The sequence below is a fragment of the Capra hircus genome, chromosome 2 (assembly GCF_001704415.2).
Source record: "Capra hircus breed San Clemente chromosome 2, ASM170441v1, whole genome shotgun sequence".
NCBI classification, from domain to species: Eukaryota; Metazoa; Chordata; class Mammalia; order Artiodactyla; family Bovidae; genus Capra; species Capra hircus.
The window spans coordinates 34364797-34382687 of record NC_030809.1 but is presented as its reverse complement, the minus strand read 5'-3'; the positions used below and the strand labels follow the sequence as shown (position 1 = coordinate 34382687).

The 17891-nt window shown below is 37.7% G+C and overlaps 1 protein-coding gene across 1 annotated transcript in view; it reads left to right on the top strand.

The window, feature by feature from the left end:
* The window catches only part of LOC102181821 (sperm-associated antigen 16 protein), a 1088062-nt gene that overhangs the window by 125193 nt on the left and 944978 nt on the right, over positions 1 to 17891 (top strand). The window lies entirely within an intron of this gene.

Below are 17891 nucleotides of genomic sequence, written 5' to 3'. Positions count from 1 at the left end.
AATAAAGGATGAGAAAGAACATATTTATAAGAAAGGATCATATTCTGAACTTTGTGATATTTACATGGCACTTATGACTTGAAAGGGCTTTGAGAAATAAAGCCAAATGACATTAAAATGGTGTACAGTTTCTGAAAATGAATGTTTTTTCTTTCTTTCTTTAAAATAATTGTGCATTAAAAACACACTGCTTTTTTTTTCTTTGAAAAGAACTAGTCACATTACATATATGCTTCTTATTGTTTTATGGACTACATTGTGGTTAGGCAGATTAGGTTATAGGTTTTGAATCCAAAGCATGACTTAAAAGAACATGTTGAGCATCAAAATGAAGGCAGTTTAATAATATGAGAGATCCCTGTGAAGAAGTCATGTTATGGGCGCATCTTATTTCAATTACTGTAGTAATTGAACTGTTTGTGAGACTTTCACATGTAAAAGGATGCCTTAAGGGAGCTAGTTATTTACACTTTTGTTCATGTCCCTAAAGTGGGTTAACAAGTGACAGATTTCATTTATAGTGATTTCTATGGATAATATTGCTTTCTAAATTAATACAAGATAAAGTTAAAATATACATTTATTTTATCAAACATTGAACAGTAAAAACAATATTCATTGGTTTATATTTTTCATTTATACTATTTCACAGTAGCACTGTTGCCTAGAGTGTGACGTATCTCCTACTGACATTTGTAATATATGTCAAAATGGCAGTGATGTTTATTGCTTTCTTTTGGAACTTACTCTTCACACAAAAGTAAACCTTGGATAGATGAATTTGATCTGATGATGAAGGATAAGAGCAGTGATATGTATTGTTTGGATAATCTATCACAAGACACTGTCAGATAATCTCCAGAGAGTGCACTTATACTTTATATACTGTATTTTTCTTCAGAGACAGTTATTACCCATTTTGAGATGACAGAAGGAGAGTAAAAGAAAATAGGTTGCTGTATGAAGCAAAGATGAGTGTATTATCACTCAGGAAGAGTGTTGTTATAAGCTGGAAGGCACAGAGACACATTTTTATTTTAAAAGACAAAGGCCAAGAAGGTATTCAGAATTTACACAGTGATGAAGGATGTGAATGTGGAAATCACAGTTGCCTTAATACTCTTGAAAGAATTTAAAAAGTTTCCTGAGTTCATTCTATGCAACTATATCTTGAATTATTCTGTTACAAGAGGTTCTTATAGTTCTTATAATTATATAAGTTCTACATATAACTATATAATTCTATATAATGTAAAACCCTATGGTATTTCTAGAAGCATCAAATAATTGCTACAGAATGATATCTGTGTTAATTTTAATAGCTTTTTGTCTTTAAAAAATTATTTTCTGAAAATTTAATCATGATTTACCAAAGGCACTTTTAAAAAAGAAAGAAGCAATATCTTAAGCATGCATGTTCACACACATACACAGAACCCTGAGCCTGGTTATTTGGTGTATAAATAGGAAAACCAGTTTTGGTACCAGGTATCACAGAGCCACTTTCCTCTACTGTTGTTCCTATACCCCCAAGTGTGCCATTCTCCAATGTCTGACCCAAGACAGAAGATTCCTTAGGCTATGCATTTTGCTCCTTTGCTGACATGAAGTTAATGGCTACTATAAGTCAAAGTTTAGCCCTTTGGGTACCGTCTTCTAGAGTCCTGGTCTCCAGAGGTGGATGTAATATCACCAACTGCAGCCTCAGTCTAAGATGATAGTTCAGACTTCCTAAATACTTCCCCTATCCATCAGAGTAAGGCTATCTTCTCCCTAGAATATACTTCTTTCACCTCAAACACTTAAGGCTTGTCTTTTATTGATTCTTCATGGGACTCAGGCAGAGGAATAATGGTATATGGCTACTATTGGTTTACCACCTTTATCTTATATGGGGAAATGATTCATTTTTCTCTCTGGGTTGTGTTGATCAGGACAAAATCGTCTCTTATCATACATTCTGAGCCAAGACATTCTTGCCACTTAAAACCTGAGCATTTATCTGGCCTTACTTTCTATTTCCTTCTCCAAAGGTGGAACTGTTGAGGGGGAGGGGGAAGTTCCCATTCACAGACCAAAATCTGCTTTACTTTGTTCAGCTCGCAATAGTAGGTATCAGTTCAATTCAGTCACTCAGTTGGGTCCGACTCTTTGCGACCCCATGAATCGCAGCACGCCAGGCCTCCCTGTTCATCACCATCTCCCGGAGTTCACTCAGACTCACATCCATCGAGTCTGTGATGCCATCCAGCCATCTCATCCTCTCTCGTCCCCTTCTCCTCCTGCCCCCAATCCCTCCCAGCATCAGAGTCTTTTCCAATGAGTCAACTCTTTGCATGAGGTGGCCAAAGTACTGGAGCTTCAGCTTTAACATCATTCCTTCCAAAGAAATCCCAGGGTTGATCTCCTTCAGAATGGACTGGTTGGATCTCCTTGTAGTCCAAGGGACTCTCAAGAGTCTTCTCCAACACCACAGTTCAAAAGAATCAATTCTTCAGCACTCAGCTTTCTTCACAGTCCAACTCTCTCATCCATACATGACCACAGGAAAAACCACAGCCTTGACTAGACGGACATTTGTTGGCAAAGTAATGTCTCTGCTTTTCAATATACTATCTAGGTTGGTCATAACTTTTCTTCCAAGGAGTAAGCATCTTTTAATTTCATGGCTGCAGTCACCACCTGCAGTGATTTTGGAGCCCTCCAAAATAAAGTCTGACACTGTTTCCACTGTTTCCCCATCTATTTCCCATGAAGTGATGGGACCGGATGCTGTGATCTTCGTTTTCTGAATGTTGAGCTTTAAGCCAGCTTTTTCTCTCCTCTTTCACTTTCATCAAGAGGCTTTTTAGCTCCTCTTCACTTTCTGCCATAAGGGTGGTGTGTTCTGCATATCTGAGGTTATTGATATTTCTCCCAGCAATCTTGATTCCAGCTTATGCTTCTTCCAGTCCAGCGCTTCTCATCATGTACTCTGCATAGAAGTTAAATAAGCAGGGTGACAATATACAGCTTTGATGTACTCCTTTCCCTATTTGGAACCAGTCTGTTTTTCCATGTCCAGTTCTAACTGTTGCTTCTTGACCTGCATACAGATTTCTCAAGAGGCAGGTTAGGTGGTCTGGTATTCCCATGTCTTTCAGAATTTTCCACAGTTTATTGTGATCCACACAGTGAAAGGCTTTGGCATAGTCAATAAAGCAGAAATAGATGTTTTTCTGGAACTCTCTTGCTTTTTTGATGATCCAGTGGATGTTGGCAATTTGATCTCTGGTTCCTCTGCCTTTTCTAATAGTATCTATAACATGTATCTATAACATGTATCTATAACATGTATCTATAGTAGGTATAGATACATTTTAAAAACTATTTTAATACAGGATTAAATTACCTTAGAATTAAAGACATAGTTTAACAGGGTAATAAAGATCAAAGACTGGAGAGGATAGTGTTCATACTCAGATGCCAGGTTGGTCACATACTAGCTCTGTGGCCTTGGTTCAAGTGGATAGCTTATCTGTGCCCAGTGTCTCAAGAAGCCCTTTGTTTATTTCTCACCTGTGTGGTTTATAATAGTTATTGAATAAAGATGGTAGTCATTAAGTTGCATCTGACTCTTTGTGACCCCACAGGCTCTAGGCCACCAGGTTCCTCTGTCCATGGGATTTTTCAGGCAAGAATATTGGAGTGGGTTGTCATTTCCTTCTCCAGAAAATTTTCCTGACCCAGGGATTGAAACTGGGTCTCCTGCATACTTACTGCTTTTCTTGCACATACATTGCAAATAATTATGGCAGTTTCATACTAGCCTTTTCAGTTGTTTTAATTGGATATGATAATGTCCATCAGAGAAGCTTTACATTTTTTTTTGTCAAATTCATCACTCTTCTTATTTTACTGTTTTTTTTTCTTGATACTTTCATAAAAATTTTTCCTTATTCAAATATTATTAATCCCAAATTTTTTTCTGCTGCTTTTATGGCTTTATATATTACATTTATTTCTTTGATTTATCTGGAATTTATTTGGCATATCTGGTATGAAGGGCTTCCAAGGTGTCACTAGTGGTAAAGAATCTGCCTGCCAATGCAAAAGACAAAAGAGACACAGGTTCAATCCCTGGGTCGGGAAGATCCCCTGGAGTAGGAAATGGCAATCCACTCCAGTATTCTTGCCTAGAAAATTCCATGGGCAGAGAAGACTTGTGGGGTATAGTTCATGGGGTCAAAAAGAATCAGACATGTGACTGAGCACATCTGGTATCAGGTTATAATCCAGCTCTCTTTTTTCCTATGTCTAATAAGTGACTTGTTTTTCATCAATTTTAATAAAGATTTTTAAAATCCACAATTTAAACAGACCAGAAATGTTCTCAAAATTTGTATTATGTGTTAGCACTACTGATTCATTTCACTAATGGTGGTATTCTTACCCATATTTTTGCTTTTCTGTCTAGAAAACAAATATTACAACCTTTTTTAATACTGCCATCATCTCTAACTTTTCTCCGTTAACTGTTCTTAAAAGGTTAGGACTGACATCTATCTATCTGTCTTCCTGCTTTGAAAGGCCTCACTCATTGGGATATTTTCTTTGATATTTTGCTCTTGGAATTGCCAAAGTGTTTTTTTGTATTATAAATGGATTTAAGGATGGAATGTCAATAGATTCTTAGTGGATTTGTGACCCCAAAACAGTGACAGCAAGGACAATGATGCTACTCTCTGGGGATAATTGCTATATTATATTCAAGATATATTCCATGATATTTCAAATTTAGTTATCAAAACTGAATATCTTATCTGCTTAATAATGATTATTTAGGAAAGATTGACCTGGTGGCTATCATTAAATTATTCATTGCAAATTTTCTTTGCTGTTTGTAAAATGCATCTTATTTTCTAGATAGTGATTTTTGATTTTTTGAGGGAAATAAGTACATGTTATTTTCTAGATAGTGATTTTTGAGTGGAAACCAAAAGCCCTTATCTCTTATTATATAGTTAAATAATTAAAAAATCTGATATAGAACAATGAGATAAAGTGTGTTTAATGATTATTTCATTTTGTTGAGTTTTCAAAATTCTTATGGAGTTCAATATAATTTAGTTTAATATTTATTAAATATAAAACAGATTTATAGAATTGTCTCATATTGTACCTATTAAGTTCAGTTTCAGTTCAGTTGCTCAGGTCACTTCAGTTCAGTTCAGTCGCTCAGTCATGTCTGACTCTTTGTGACCCCATGAATTGCAGCACGCCAGGCCTCCCTGTCCATCACCAACTCCCAGAGTTCACTCAGACTCACCATCCAGCCATCTCATCCTCTGTCGTCCCCTTCTCCTCCTGCCCCCAATCCCTCCCAGCATCAGAGTCTTTTCCAATGAGTCAACTCTTCGCATGAGGTGGCCAAAGTATTGGAGTTTCAGCTTCAGCATTAGTCCTTCCAATGAACATTCAGGTCTGATTTCCTTCAGGATTGACTGGTTGGACCTCCTTGCAGTCCAGTGACTCCAAGAGTCTTCTCCAACACCACAGTTCAAAAGCAAATCTTTAGCACTCAGCTTTCTTTATAGTCCAACTCTCACATCCATAAATGACTACTGGAAAAACCATAACTTTGACTAGATGGAGTTTTGTTGGCAAAGTAATGTCTCTGCTTTTTAATATGCTTGCTGTCCAGGTCATAGCTTTTCTTCCAAGAAGCAAGTGTCTTTTAATTTCAAGGCTGTAATTACCATCTGCAGTGATTTTGGAGACCCCCAAAAGAAAGTCTGTCATTGTTTCCATAGCTTCCCCAAATACTTGCCATGACGTGATGGGACCAGATGAAATGATCTTCATTTTCTGAATGTTGAGTTTTAAGCCAACTCTTTCACTCTCCTCTTTCATTTTCATTAAGAGACTCTTTAGTTTTTCTTCACGTTCTGCCATAAGGGTAGTGTCATCTGCATATCTGATGTTATTGATCTTTCTCCTGGCAATCTTGATTCCAGCTTGTGCTTCATCCAGCCTGGCATTTTGCATGATCTACTCTGCATATCAGTTAAATAAGCACGGTGACAGTATACAACCTGACATACTCCTTTCCTGATTTGGAACAGTTGTTGTTTCATGTCCAGTTCTAACTGTTGCTTCTTGACCTGCATACAGATTTCTCATTCAGGACTGAAAATAAATTTGAAGTCAACTGATTATGTCAAATTTTGTACTGTAATGTTTTTCATCAAATAACAGTCATATATATTTAGGGCCATAGTTGGCAATCTTTAGAATCCTAATACAACTCACTAGTTCTGGAATCTTGAACAAGTAACTTAACCTGTCTGGAACAAGCTCACCTTTCATGTAGTTAACCTTTTCTCCATCGTATTAAAGGCAGATATGCCTTTATCTGAGCTTCCCTGCTGGTTCAGTGGTAAAGAAGCCACCTGCCAATGCAGGAGATGTGGGTTTGATCCCTGTCTCAAAGATTCCCTGGAGAATAAAATGGCAACCCACTCCAGTATTCTTACCTGGAAAATTACATGGACAGAGGGACCTGGTGGGCTATGGACCATGGGGTTGCAAAGAGTCATATATGATTTAGTGTCTGAACAACAATTTGCTTTATATCTTTTATCCTTTATGTCTTTTAATTGCTGGTAATAAACTTGATGTCTAAGAATTACCTTAAGTCATTCTTAGATTTTCAATCAGGTGTAGCTGAAAGTACGCTGGGCTTAGAGTCATAAGCCCTGAGTTTTAGTTCAGGCACTGTTATTTATCAGCTGTTTAATGTTAGACAAATCACTTAATATCTTAGTATTAGTTAAAATCACTTAGCATCTCCAACTCAATGGGCATGAGTTTGAACAAACTCCAGGAGATAGTGGAGGACAGGTGAACCTGATGTGGTATATGGGATAGTCTATGGGATCCCAAATATTTGGACATGAGTTAGTGACTGACAACAACTAAAATCACTTAGTTACATTTTGGTGCAGCTTTTTATAAGTTAATCAGAAGGACTATGAGTAGGACTAAGTGGGCAATTGAAAGCAGTTTAGGGGTTTTGAAAGTTGATAGAGTAAGGAGAAATGTTGGTGGCTAGAAGAAAATTGGCTAGGCACGGAGATGACATGAAAGAACAGTGTGGCTCTTTTCTGAAGGTAGTCAAAATTTTGAGCCCTTACATTAAGCAACAATAATATTGGGCATTTAGAAAAATGTGTAGTACTGTGGACTTCTGATACTTTATCATGAAATCTATAAAATTTAAGACAAATAAAATTACTTTCAATTTATTACATTTTCTAATTATAGACAATTATAATAACATAATATAATAATTAGATTATTTTATTCTCATCATGCTATGAAATTTGACTTAATGTCTTATCCAGTCAGGAAGTTATAAGTTATTTAAGGGTCAGAAATACTGGCTGTATTGTATTACGTATTATGTTTCTTCATGTTACCCACAGCTAGCAAATCTTTTTCTGAAATGCTATTCCTTTCTTAATACCATTTAATTCTTTTTCAAATACCATTAAATTCCTTTACTTTTATGGGAATATTTGCATTAATCATGATTAGTGGCAACCCTGGACTAAATCTTTTGCATGTCTTTATCTGCAGTCTTTCTCTTCTCAGTATGACACGTAATACTCTGCAAAAATGAAAGCCCTCTTAGTCTTCAGGCATTTTCATGAGAAGTATGAGGTTGTGTGGAGAAGGCAATAGCACCCCACTCCAGTACTCTTGCCTGGAAAATCTCATGGATGGAGGAGCCTGGTGGGCTGCAGTCCATGGGGTCGCTGAGAGTTGGACACGACTCAGTGACTTCACTTTCACTTTTCACTTTCATGCATTGGAGAAGGAAATGGCAACCCACTCCAGTGTTCTTGCTTGGAGAATCCCAGGGATGGAGGAGCCTGGTGAGCTGCCGTCTATGGGATCGCACAGAGTCAGACATGACTGAAGTGACTTAGCAGCAGCAGCAGCATGAGGTTGTGAGTCATATTGCCCATGCCTTGTTTATTTCTAACTTGGGACCTTATGCAAATTAATTTCTCTGATCTTCAGTATTATCATATCTAAAATCAGTTTTATGATAACCACTTTAAAATAACTTATTAGTAAATAATAAAATGTCTATAGAATTTAACCAGGTGCTCAGTACTTGAGAAACCTTCATATTATTACTATTAAGAATCTTTCTATATTTTTATAGAATCTTTCTATATTTTAGTTGTTTCTCAAAAATATCTTTCTCTTCATTTCTTAAGCTTTACCTTCTTGCTTAAACCCAATTTATTCTACCACAAATCCAGTAAACTGAGAGTAACTACAGCCCCCACCCCCCCATAAATACATCACTCAGTCTATAAGACTTGACTTGTTCTTCCTCAGTGAGCTTTTCCTTTGAACTCCAATCCCATAGTCATGCCCCAGTATTTTATTTTACATGGTTAGAGAAACTTGAGTGCTTGAGTTAGGGAGATGCTTGGTAGATCTTGGTTTACTTTGCTTTCACATCAAAGTGCTCTCTCCACCTGTTACTTTGTCTTGGGCTGTCTCTGCAACCTGGGAAGGCCCAGAGGTTTGACGTTTCCCACACAGGGAACGGAACCCAGAAGACCTGGGTGAAAACCAGGAATCCTGACCTCTGGTTTTATCTATGATAGGATAGCATTGGTAATGCAATTGAGAAGCCCATATGTCAGTTCTAGATTTAGGGATGGTTGGATCTGAGGGGTTCAAGTGATGTTATCATGTTTTCTTTGTTTTGCTTCAACTCTTTCTCTTTCTCACTTTGCACTTCAATCTACCTCACTCTTTTGGCTTTTGGAGTCTGGTTTTATTTTCAGATATGTGCTAGTAAGGAGTTCTGTCCTCTTCCATTGTGCACTGAGTCTGTACCAAATTCCCATCACCTCCCAGGAAGTTTCTTGTGGGTGCGCTGATGTGCCTCTCCCGCTCCTGTGACTGGGCCTTTGCATATGCCCTAACCCAGCTTCAGATCACCTGCCTTTGAAAGTGGGGTACTATATCTGCCTAATAGAAATTATTCTCTAAATCATGACATGTATTATGTATTACTAATGTAACGTAAAAGATAAACCACAGAAGCTTTCAGATTAGTGAACCAGAATGTATCCATGTGTCAAACCTCAAACTCCAGGAACAGAAGCTTCTAAGTCTGGGACTTTAACCTATATATCTCTTCATCTGGCAGTTCATTCATATTCTTTTAAGTAAACCAGTAACCTAGCGAGTAAAGGGGAAAAAAGAACATAAAAATACACCATACAAAATATTAGAATTTGAGTTTTCTTTGGGGAGATCTTTTTGAATTAACTACCTTCAGAGAAGGCAATGGCAATGCACTCTAGTACTCTTGCCTGGAAAATCCCATGGACGGAGGAGCCTGCTGGGCTACAGTCCATGGGGTCGCTAGGAGTCGAACACAACTGAGTGACTTCACTTTCACTTTTCACTTTCATGCATTGGAGAAGGAAATGGCAACCCACTCCGGTATTCTTGCCTGGAGAATCCCAGGGACAGGGGAGCCTGGTGGGCTGCCATCTATGCGGTCGCACAGAGTTGGACACGACTGAAGTGACTTAACGGCAGCAGTAGCAGCAGCAAGACTAACAAATTCCTGTTTACTTTGGATGTCAGTTTCCTCAGTGCAGTTTTTTCTGACTCTTCATTCCAGGTCATGGTCTTTTGTTATTCTCTGCTTCGTAAAATCTAGATCCTTGTTTCTTTTCTTCTTAGAACATTATCTCAGTTTATAATTCTACATTTATTAATAATATTTTTATTAATGTCCCTTTCCCTCATTGTAAGCTCTGAGAGAGAAGGGGCTCTATTGCTCTGTGCTCATTACTTCATCTCGAACCCACCATAGGGTCCAGCTCATAGTGAGAAGTGATTTTTGAGAGTATGAACATGAAGAGCTATAAAGTGAGAGAGCTGGGATTTCAAATCAGATTTGACTCTAAAGCTACTATTCCATGGTAATGATATATTTTTAGCCTATTATAATAATTACCACACTGAATGTTCAGAACTTGTCTTGGACATACTTAAAAGTAATATAAGAATGCTTAGCTTTTCTAGTTTAACCAGACTATTTTTTTTCATAATTTGTAATAATATTAATGAAATGAAGAATCGTGGTGAGAGAGATGGTGGATACCTGTGGAGAATTTGGGAGGATGAGACCCTTACAGGCAGACCCAGTGATCATCTTTGCCTGTGTGTTTGTCTTTGGGAGGTCAGACGGCAGAGCACAGCCCCTGGTTCCAGTTCTGGAGGACTCAGGCTCCAGGCATTGAGTGGGGCATTGACTGCTTACCTTGCTCCTGTCTTGGCCCAGCCACAAAGTGAAGTAGCTCAGTGAGTCAATTACAATGAACTGGTTCCAGGGGAAGAATATTCGCATATCGGAGAAACATTCAGGTGGATTTTGTGTTGTTTGCAGTTGTGCCCAAAAACTTTTCAGAGGGAAGCGGAGGAGATTTTGCATTAAAAGTGAGTTGATTGCTGACAGGATTTAAATTTTGTTCTCACTCTTTCCATTTATCCGTTTTTCCCCTTTTTCCTTCTCAGTTCAGTTCAGTCACTTGGTTGTGTCCGACTCTTTGTGACCTCATGAATCGCAGCACGCCAGGCCTCCCTGTCCATCACCAACTCCCGGAATTTACCCAAACTCATGTCCATCGAGTCCGTGATGCCATCCAGGCATCTCATCCTCTGTTGTCCCCTTCTTGCTTCTCCCTCTTGCTCTCCCTGTAAGACTTTAGTATGTAAATACTGTCCATAGCCAGAAATCCCTAATGGCATGTGGATAATGTGTAACCACAATTCTCTAGTGAAATTGAGGTCATGCACTATTATCTGCAGCCTTTTCTCTCTTCACTATGAAGATTGTAGTATTTTTATGTAATAGAAAATACAGAAGAATTTTGCTGTATTAATTTCATTGCTTTGCTTTGATGTTAACAAAATGTTGATCTACTATTTTAAAAAACCATGTATATTTCTTTTCAAAATCCTAACACTTAAACACCTTAAATACTACTTATTTCCTCTGGTTTTTAATATACTCAGTTATATTTTAGTTTGTAGAATAATAACAAGACTACATTTTCTCTATATTTGTCTTGCAGTTTATAACTTTGATTCTTGTATATTTAAATGATATTTAATAAGATTAAAGTTGACACTGTATTTATGTTCTATAACACTGTATTTATGTTCTGTATGTTCTGTGACCTTGAAATTTCTTTGGAAATATGACCCCAGCTTAATATCATAGGTTAGATTTACTTCTTTATCTTTACTTATAATTTCCCCAGAATTAGAGATATTTGGTTGTCAGGTGGACAGTTATAGTGCTTAAGAGTGACTTTACGAGCAGCCTGTGGTTGCCTGTTAACCAGGGCTTCTGGATGAACGGCAGGATTCATTGTTGCCAATATGTAAGGCAGTTCTTCTCATAAGCTTGGCATAAGGCTGAGCTCCTCTTTCATAGTTTTTGTAATGCACACCCAAACCTAAAAATGGCGTGGTCATTTTGAGCATGCCCCTGGCTTTAAATTGTGTATTATCTTGTTTCTTTCTTGCCTGATTAGAATGCATGAAATTTTGTAAACCAAGAACAAATTGCTTTGCTAGATTGCATTCAACTAATTTAGCTATGTTTTCACTCTAATCTGAAACATATATATTCTTCCCATCTGTTAGACATATACTTATTTTAGATGCTTAAATTGTATTTTGTCTATGTCTGGTGGTTTAGCCTGATTCTGTGTTGTAAACTTCCAAAGTCATTCTAAAGACCTTGAAAACATCTAGAGTTAATTCTAATTTAGTGGAAAAACGGTCGATCGATCAATGTGTTGGCTTTTGAAATCTCAGTTTCAAAATCATCTTATTGTCAAATGCCAGATAATAAAATCTGTTTGTTCAAAAATTGACCTTTTACCTGTTTCTTTTATGCCATTAACTATAGAGAGCCTTGAAGTTCTCTTATCACTAATTAAATTTCTTAAAGACTATGGTAAATTTATTATTATAATATAAAGTTTTACCTTCAAAAAAAGAAAACTTCAAATGTACTTTTTTTGCATAAGGCATTTTATGTTATATATTATATATTCATAATATTATTATGTAGATAAGATTTTTCATGTTACCAATTGCTAGCAGTATGTTTAGAAGAGTTTGAGTTCTATAATTACACACTTTCTTCATCAGGTTCTTCTTGTATATTCAAGTGCTAGGAAAAGTCTTTATCTTGAACTCCATTTGTAATCTACACAATAACCTGGGAGAACACAAATAATTAATGGGATGCTCTTTAATTCCAAGTTCTACTAACGGAGTCCTATTTAGTAGGACTGGGGGAAGAATATCAGTGATTAGGAAGGGATCTTAGTAAAAGGAAGAAGCCTGTCTGTATATCTGAATGCATGTGACTGAGTCTGGGAAGGAATATGGGTTCCCAAAGTGAGGTCAGAAGTGGGTTGGAACCCAGTACTTTTATAGAAGTATATAACTTTCAACCACAGCTTATAACATCTAAAAGAACATGAGGGTCTGATACCAGAAAAGTACAAAGCAAAGCACCTTACTATTAGTGGATTAAGACTGTTTCCAAAAATTATAGATTTAAAAAAATCCTTCCCTTATGACCTAGCAATGCCACTGCTGGGCATATGTGCTAAGTCGCTTCAGTTGTGTCTGACTTTTTGTGACCCTATGGACTGTAGGCTCCTCTATCCTGGGATTCTCCAGGCAAGAATACTGGAATAGGTTGCCATTTCCTTCTCCAGGGAATCTTTGCCACCCGGGGATTGAACCTGCATCTCTTATGTCTCCTGCATGGCAGGCAGGTTCTTTACCACTAGTGCCACCGAGGAAACCAGTTTGAAAGAGTAACATGTACTGCAGCAGTATTTACAAAACCTAGGACATGGAAGCAACCTAGATGTCCAACAGCAGATGAATGGATAAGGAAGTTTTGGTACATATACACAATGGAATATTACTCAGCTATAAAAAGGAACACATTCAAGTCACTTCTAATGAGATAAATGAACCTGGAGCCTATTATACAGAGTGAAGTAAGTCAGAAAGAGAAAGACAAATACTGTATATATATGGAGTTTAGAAAGACAGTACCGATGATCCTCCATGCAGGGCAGCAAAGGAGACACATATAAAGAACAGACTTTTGTTTTTTTTGTGTGTGTGTTTTTTTTTTATTTTTTATTTTTTTAATTTTAAAATCTTTAATTCTTACATGCGTTCCCAAACATGAACCCCCCTCCCACCTCCCTCCCCATAACATCTCTCTGGGTCATCCCCATGCACCAGCCCCAAGCATGCTGTATCCTGCATCAGACATAGACTGGCTATTCAATTCTTACATGATAGTATACATGTTAGAATGCCATTCTCCCAAATCATCCCACCCTCTCCCTCTCCCTCTGAGTCCAAAAGTCCATTATACACATCTGTGTCTTTTTTCCTGTCTTGCATACAGGGTCGTCATTGCCATCTTTCTAAATTCCATATATATGTGTTAGTATACTGTATTGGTGAAAGAAAAGAACAGACTTTTGAACTCAGCGGGAGAAGGTGAGGGTGGGATGATTTGAGAGAATAGCATTGAAACGTACATTGCTGTATGTAAAATAGATGACCAGTGCAAGTTCAGTGCATGAAGCAGGGCACCCAAAGCTGATGCTCTGGGACAGCTTGGAGGGGTAGGGAGGTAGGAGTGGGGATCAGGATATGGGGGACACATATATGCCTGTGGCCAATTCATGTTGATGTATGGCAAAAACAATCACAATATTGTAATTATCCTCCAGTCAAAATAAATTTATTAACAAATCTTTCCTTTGAAGTTAAGTCATACTGATTAAACCTGAAATGGGCAATAGGAAGTCTTTATTCAATCTCTTTCCAAACCTGCAAACACATATACACAATCTGGCCAAAATCCTTGATGGAAAGGCTAGGTAGATTATCATTGCTCTCAGAGTGGGTAAGCTTAAGTCTTTTAGATTCTTCAAAGTTGAAATATCTGTGCTCACATACACACAGTTAATTTTTTTTTCTTTAACTGATGTGGTATATGCTATTCTTAGCACATATTCCAAGCATTGCTTTGTAATCAAATTTTCTGTCTCTTAACTTTTAACAAAGATCCTCATATAGAAACAAACAAAAAAGCTTCCTGCTTCAGAAACTAAGAAAGAAACTTTATGGAAAGAGAAAAGTGGCTATATACACAGTTTATACAGAAGTTTAAAGAAAAGGATCAAATTGAAAGAAGCAGAAAAGAATGAGTTAAAAGATTCCATGGATCCTAAAGCAGGAAAAGTGAATTCCCAGAAATAGGAGACTGAGCAAACCCAAGTATTTATGACACTGTGTGTGTGTGTTTTCAGCCACGTCCGGCTGTTTGCAACTGTATGGACTATAGCCCGCCAGCCTCCTCTGTTCATGGGATTTTCCAGGCAAGAATACTGGAATGGGTTGTCCTTAACCACAATTTTAGTAATTTCTTTCCCTGGACCTTTTTTTTTTTCTTTTGGTAAACCTACTCAAATTGAAGTATAGCATGCATTCAGAACAATAAAACACAAAGTTGTAGATAACCCCTTCTGGAACCTCCTCATTTCTGTTCCCTCCCTTCTCCCAGCACTAGCAACTCTCCTGCCATCAAATAATGTGTCATATATGCCTGTGTTCAAAATGTATATGAATACATACAGGGTGTATGATTTTATGTCTGGCTTCTGTTACTCAAAATTTGTGAAATTCCTCCATGTTATATGTAACTATAATAACTTGCATTTCAATTGTAGTTCATATTTCATTATATGAATAAACTGTAATTTATTTTTCTATTCCACTGTTTATAGACATTTTTATATTAGGCATTCACTTTGTTCAACTTTTAGTCTTAGACTAATACATATTAAAGTGGTCACTCTCAGTCCTTTTGCTGAAGCATTTTCAGTCATCTATGCCATAGAAAGCAACACTACAAACAAAACTAGTGGAAGTGATGGAATTCCAGTTGAGCTATTTCACATCCTGAAAAATGATGCTGTGAAAGTGCTGCACTCAATATGCCAGCAAATTTGGAAAACTCAGCAGTGGCCACAGGACTGGAAAAGGTCAGTTTTCATTCCAATCCCAAAGAAAGGCAATGCCAAAGATTGCTGAAACTACCACACAATTGCATTCATCTCACATGCTAGTAAAGTAACACTCAAAACTCTCCAAGCCAGGCTTCAGCAATACGTGAACCGAGAACTTCCAGATGTTCAAGCTGGTTTTAGGAAAGGCAGAGGAATCAGAGATCAAATTGCCAACATCCACTGGATCATGGAAAAAGCAAGAGAGTTCCAGCAAAAACATCTATTTCTGCTTTATTGACTATGCCAAAGCCTTTGACTGTGTGGATCACAATAAACTGTGGAAAATTCTGAAAGAGATGGGAATACCAGACCACCTGACCTGCCTCTTGAGAATCCTATATGCAGGTCAGGAAGCAACAGTTAGAACTGGGCATGGAACAACAGACTGGTTCCAAATAGGAAAAGGAGTACATCAAGGCTGTATATTGTCACCCTGCTTATTTAACTTTTATGCAGAGTACATCATGAGAAACGCTGGACTGGAAGAAACACAAGCTGCAATCAAGATTGCCGGGAGAAATATCAATAACCTCAGATATGCAGATGACACCACCCTTATGGCAGAAAGTGAAGAGGAGCTAAAAAGCCTCTTGAAGAAAGTGAAAGAGGAGAGTGAAAAGTTGACTTAAAGCTCAACATTCAGAAAACGAAGATCATGGCATCTGGTCCCATACTTCATGGGAAATAGATGGAGAAACAGTGGAAACAGTGTCAGACTTTATTTTGGGGGGCTCCAAAATGATTGCAGATGGTGATTGCAGCCATGAAATTAAAAGACGCTTACTCCTTGGAAGAAAAGTTACAACCAACCTAGATAGCATATTGAAAAGCAGAGACATTACTTTGCCAACAAAGGTCCGTCTAGTCAAGGCTATGATTTTTCCAGTGGTCATGTATGGATGTGAGAGTTGGACTGTGAAGATAGCTGAGCACTGAAGAATTGATGCTTTTGACTGTGGTGTTGGAGGACTCTTGAGGGTCCCTTAGACGGCAAGGAGATCCAACCAGTCCATTCTGAAGGAGATCAGCCCTGGGTGTTCTTTGGAAGAAATGATGCTGAAGCTGAAACGCCAGTACTTTGGCCACCTCATGCGAAGAGTTGACTCTGGAAAAGACTCTGATGCTGGGAGGGATTGAGGGCAGGAGGAGAAGGGGACGACAGAGAATGAGATGGCTGGATGGCATCACTGACTTGATGGACGTGAGTCTGAGTGAACTCCGGGAGTTGGTGATGGACAGGGAGGCCTGGAGTGCTGTGATTCTTGGGGTCTCAGAGAGTTGGACACAATTGAACGACTGAACTGAACTGAACTGATGGTTGCATGAAGCTCTAATAGATTCCTCAAGAAAGGCATGGGGACAGTATTCTCTAAATTCTTACATGTTTGAAATTGTTTTTCCATAGTTTTGATATGTGAAGGACAGTTTGGCTGCATTAAAAATTTTTGGTTTAATACTCAATTGTATTGAACACTTTTTAAAAAATGGTATACTATTGATATTTTTTCTCTATTTCAGTTTGTTTTTGAAACAGGAAGGCTAGTCTACTCTATATCTCTCTCTCACTGTTTTTTTTTTTCTTTTCCTATGTAAGTTATTTGATCTTCCTTCCTTTACCTCAAAGATTTTTTAAAAAGAGGTCTTATAGTTTTACTAGGATATGTATTAAAGTCGACATTTTGGGTTAATGTTTCCCAGTTGTCATTGAACTTCTATGTAGGTTGCTGGTTTCTTAAAACTTATAGAAAGTTGTCTTAAAGTTCAGTCTTAAATGTTATTTCTGTTTCATGGTTTTATTTTACTTCTCTGGATACTACAGTCATGTGGGTGTTATCCCTTCTTGCCCTGTGCTCCATTTCCCTCACATTCTTTGAAATTGTGTACTACTTTCTCATTTTTGTCCTCTTGGTTGTTTTCTACCTTTCTTGACTACTCCTTAAGAAAACTTTGATTTCTGTCTCTTTTCCTTTATTTTTCATTTCTGAGATAATTTTGTCTTTTTATTCCATTTCCTTCTTGAGTTTGGTCAACTTTGTTTTTATTTCTTCTTAGTTTGATCCATTTCTGTTTTTAACTTTTAAATTTCCAATACAAGATACTTTTCTTTCAAGTGCTTCTTTGAGTGTATTTCAGTTCAGTTCAGTTTGGTCGCTCAGTAGTGTCTGGCTCTTTTCGACCCTATGGACTGCAGCATGCCAGGCCTCCCTGTCTATCACCAACTCCAGGAGTCTACCCAAACTCATGTCCATTGAGTTGGTGATGCCATTCAACCATCTCATCGTCCATCATCCCCTTCTCATCCTGCCTTCAGTCTTTCTCAGCATAAGGGTCTTTTCAAATGAGTCAGCTCTTCGCATCAGGTGGCCAAATTATTGGAGTTTCAGCTTCAACATCAGTCCTTCCAATGAATATTCAGGACTGATTTCCTTCAGAATGGACTGGTTGGATCTCCTTGCTGTCCAAGGGACTCTCAAGTGTCTTCTCCAACACCACAGTTCAAAAGCATCAATTCTTCGGTGCTCAGCTTTCTTTATAGTCCAACTCTCACATCCATACATGACCACTGGAAAAAGCATAGACTTGACTAGACAGACCTTTGTTTTGAATTGTATCATATGATTTTCTTCTGCTTCGTGTTGTTTTTGAAGGGGAATTTTCATCAGTTCAGATGTGACC